The sequence below is a fragment of the Cyprinodon variegatus genome, unplaced genomic scaffold, assembly GCF_000732505.1.
Source record: "Cyprinodon variegatus isolate N-32 unplaced genomic scaffold, C_variegatus-1.0 Scaffold46, whole genome shotgun sequence".
Lineage (NCBI taxonomy): Eukaryota > Metazoa > Chordata > Actinopteri > Cyprinodontiformes > Cyprinodontidae > Cyprinodon > Cyprinodon variegatus.
The window spans coordinates 873,544-878,492 of NW_015150499.1; the positions used below are offsets into that span (position 1 = coordinate 873,544).

Below are 4,949 nucleotides of genomic sequence, written 5' to 3' on the forward strand. Positions count from 1 at the left end.
TATATATTCAATTTCGATTAAGAAAAGATTCTCCTTCACTGTGATCCTTAACCCTGAATTAATTATTTATTTTATTTATACTTTTCAAAATTCATTTCAGAAACTAATATGAAAAAAAAAAAAAAAAAGCGATACACATTTTCACTGATGAGTTGATCACCAATCCCAGAACAGCTGTATTATTTGCCCCAGCAACTGCTGCCTCTTGGAATAACGCATGGATGGATTTATATTTTAAAAATGCCCATAAGATGCACTATTTGAAAAGGATGTTTAATAAGAGGAGAAATAACAAATTACTTGACTAATATAATAGTATAATATTGCTACTCTTACTTGAGTAAAATGTTTAGCTACTCGATCTATTGTGAGGAACTTCACGCTACATTGTTAAAGTTTATGTCAACATCAGTGTGATTTAAAAATAATATTAATATTACTTGAACCTGTTATGATATTTTCAGGTACTTGTAAAGAGCAAGTATTGTCACTGAATGTACTGGTTAAATAAGTTTTATCTTAAAAAGAAAATTTGTTTGGAAAATAGTTTCTTCTGCCTGGAATTGTTATTTTTTCAATTTATTTTGGTTTATTTATTACAGTACAGCCTTTAAAATATTAGAATTTGCACATAACTTAAAGCTGTTAGGTCATTATAACATAATCCAAAATATCAGATGTTTCAGTTACTTAGTACTTGAGTATCTTTAACCAAATACTTTTTTACTCTTGAATAGTTTCTTTGATGACAACATTTTCTCTTACTTTAGTACAAATATAATGGAAATTGTTTTACTCTTACTGTAGTATTATTTTAGGGTACTCTACCACTAGTGCATAAATGCTGTAAAGAAGTGCGGTTATTTATCTTATACATATTGTAGAAAAATAATCAGTGACAGAGTGGTCAGACGTCTCTGTTAAAATTCATTGTTTTGGGAGGTGTGCTATACAAAGTTATTGAAATTAACATGTTTTGTTAAACATTTTCCAAGCTTTTTTCTCCTTAATAATCTTTGCAGGTTGCCTGCATTCAAATGGTCCTATGTCCTTTAATTCTTTTCCAATTTTCACAATTACGACATCAATGGAAAACTTAACTTCATTATTACATTATATGTCAATAACTCAAAATAGGCTCTTGTAGCCTTCACCTTGTCTATCGATTTTCTGTCACTTTGTCCTTATACAACCATAAATGCATATTAAGCATAAAAATATACCATATAGATATTGTTTTGTGGAATATATGTGACAGACCAAAGAAGGGTGCATGATTATTAGGTAAAAGACGAAGTTAGAAAAATAAAACATTTAAAATAAATATGGTATGGATTTGTTTTCATATTTCCTGAGCTCAAACTTTACATAATCCGCAAAATAGCACAATTTTAGTCAAATCAAATAGACTTGTATATGTGTACTTTCAGGTTTGCTAAAGATTGTTTAAATGGATTTGATGTGTAGATCTTTGCATATCTTCCACAACTACGATAAACCTCTTGGTTTCTCTTCATATTATTTCTCTCCTTGTCTGTCAGTTTAAATAGACTAAAATGTCTTAGCAGTTATTGCAAAACCTATTTTTGGATTATGATGGATTAAATACAGCTCAGTCAGATACTGTAGGGTTGGGATACTTGTTGAAGCTCATGAAGCTGTCTATTCACTAATGTTGTCTAACAAACCTCTTAAGCATTCACATAACAGCTGTATTCACCCGACCACCTTCAAAGGGGAGCTATAATGAGCCTGGAAATCATACATTCCTTCCAGCTGTGCTAAAATTAGATCTAATTATCTGGTCTTGTGGAGGTGAAATAAAAATTTGACATGACAATGATCAATTCTAGGTGAAGTTCCTGCGCCCCTCCACCATCACTCAAAGTGAAATGAGTCTTTTTTTGTGCTTTATCCCTGAAAAAAAAAGCAGAGAGAGAAGAAGATCCAACCTACAAATAGGTCTGACTGGTAAGATGTGTTAGAAAGAGTTATGCAGTATTAAATATGGATGCACTACATCTTTGGCTGAAGATCCTAAATTCAGACAGTTTCTCTGATCTATAGTACAGCATGATCATCACCAAACATTGGTCCAACATGGATTAATTGAATCAGCCGTTAGCAAAAAGTAGCAATGTTTGACATATTTTACATAAAGGAAGGAAAGACAGCTACTAGGCCGATGCTTTTAGCATATCCTCACAGAACAGTGAAATGTAATATGTGTATAGGTTTCTCTCCTTTTTATTAGAAAAGATTTTTTTTTCTCACAGTACTGATAATACAAATATCTAGTTTAAAGAAAGTGATAAATTGTGTAAAATTAGTCAAATGCATATTATTTAATTACTTTCTAGTTTTATGTATTGTTCTGGTTTCATTGATTTTACTAGAAATTAAATATATTATTTAATATAATACAAAAAACCTGTCGGTCCAAAATGGTAGTTGGAAATTTCTACCCATGGACGTTTAAAATATCTTAAAAAAAAAGCTAAGCTGTTTTTTAGTATTAACATCTCTAGTATAGTCTAAAGTAGAGCATGTCCACTACTGTATAATAACAGGCAGCTGCTCCTTCATGTGATGTGGATCATTTAATCCATCCTGGTTTTTTAATAATATCCCTAAAACCACTGGAGAAGGAAATAATATTTCCGGATTTGTGATGTTTGGTCATTTTAACTGTGACTTGAAAAACAAAAAAAAAAAACAAAAAAAAAAAAGAGAGAGAGAACAACAAATACATGAAGTAGTCTTTCTTATTTGTTTCTCATACCGGTAATATATTTTTTCAATTTTTCCCTCTTATCCCACAGGAAAAAATCACAGGCCAGCTGATTATTGTGTGTAAACATGGAAGAGGGACATTGTGTGAGGGTGCCTTGAGTGATTTACAGTTTTTATTTCAATGTCAATTTAGTTTAGTTTAGTTAATTTTTGAGCATCAGAATATGTTTTTTGGTATCAGCTCAGGCATAAAAAATAAGCACCATAATAAAGATAAAAGAGATCTTTATCCTCTAAAAAAAGGCAACAGTTTTGGCACTTTAGCTTTTTTTCCCTTCCCTTACATCCAAGAGTCAAAATGCTACCATTGAGACAAATAATTTTTCCTACAGAGCATGAAGATATATCTTCCTCATGACTTTTTTTACTTTCACAAAGCTGTGTCGAATTTCTGGTGATGTTTATCTTTCAAAAAAACAACAACTCCTCATTCCATCTTTTACTTGTGTCACACTTAAACAGTCACAGACCCATTCATGTTTCTGTTAAAATGATATTTGTTTCATTAAAACAAATTGCTTTCTATTTAACTTATTAAACAGTGACTGGATTCTAGATAGTACAGCAGCAATGATCACATCACCATTAATACAAGAGATTACCTATGTTTTAAAGATTCTACAAATGGTTGAGTCAAAAACTTTTTAAAAATCACTGATTTGAAAACAATATAATACAATTAAAAAGTTCAATTTCAATTATTCTTCATACATAATTCAAAAGTTGACCTTTAATTTAACTGTTCATCAGAGGTAATTATCAAATATGTTTCCAAAATCTAAGCAATGCCTGAGATTTTCCTTGTAGATTTGGAAATTTATGAAAAACCTCAAGTGTTATGTGGAAAATATATTAAAATAACTTTTGTTTGTTTTTTAAATGAGGCTGTAAATACTGTAAAACTATAATTAAAGTCAGGAGAGATAAGGTGTTTGGCTTTGGTAAACTTGGATCTTTATTAAACTGCCTTTATTTATCGATATAAAACATATTTGTTTTTCCCACATAATAAGAGCACTGATAGGATGACCACATCACATCATGGTTAAAAAGTAACAGCATACAAACTTTGCTCAATGCTGAAAGGCAGCATTGAGGATTAGCTACTTTATTTCTAAATAAGAACTAGGAAAAGTGAAATAAAAATATAAAGGCAACAATAAAAACTTTTTGCCTTCCAGAAAAGATGTACACATTTTCTTTGATTATACCACCTATGAAGTTTACCTACAGATTGCAAATCAAGAGCCATCCATCATTACGTCTGTCTGTTACCAACTCATCACCCACTGCTGAGATATGAACAAACACTTTGAAGCCTCAAATAGGCCTACTTCACATTATCTGCAACCTATCTGCATCATGACCTTGTGCTCACAGATCTGACATAAACACATCTGTTCCCACCTACTCATTGTGGGTAAAGAACACAGACTAAATCACTGTGATATTTGTTACGCATCATAAATTTAACTATGTCCTGATGCGCTTTACGTGATGATGGACATTGGCCTCAGGCCATGGGGTTAAATGGAGGCAAAAGCTTAGCTTAAATATTTAATGTACATCAATTACTGTAAACTTTAATTTCATTTTTGACCTCAGAATGCTTATTGTGGCTTCAGTCTGGAATGAGATGAACAAAAAGGTACCAGTCTAATAAAAAAAAGTGTCTTCATTAGAGTAAACAATATTTTTAAGGGACAGGTTAAAATTGCAGATCTGTTTTCAGTGAATAGTACCTAAATGTGATATTGTAATAAAAACATTGTCTTTCCCTGGGCCTCAACACCCAAACCTTCAGTGAGTTTTACACACTGAGAAACCAAATTTATGGACAAAGGTGGGTACTTTGTCAACAAAAAAAAAAGAAAAGAAAAACATGAGGAAAAGCTGGTTATTAATACATTTTATGTTTTACTCATTTACTAAAGATTTCCTAAATCTTTTTGATAGCTATTAACTTCATCAAGCAGATACTTGAATTAAATAAGAATAATGAGCAGTTCATATCTCAGAGTTACTTTGTATTTTCAAAGTTCTCCATCCTGGGGGGGGTCCTGTTTTCTGTTCCAAGAAAGAAAAAATAAGGGCATTTTTCTACAAAAAAACACATTTATCAAAAACAAATAACATTTCCACCTAAAGCAGTGAGT

The 4,949-nt window shown here is 31.3% G+C and overlaps 1 protein-coding gene across 1 annotated transcript in view; it reads right to left on the reverse strand.

The window, feature by feature from the left end:
• LOC107082042 (sodium channel protein type 2 subunit alpha-like) overlaps positions 1-4,949 on the reverse strand; it is a 49,674-nt gene that overhangs the window by 43,535 nt on the left and 1,190 nt on the right. The gene's annotated exons all lie outside the window — the stretch shown is intronic.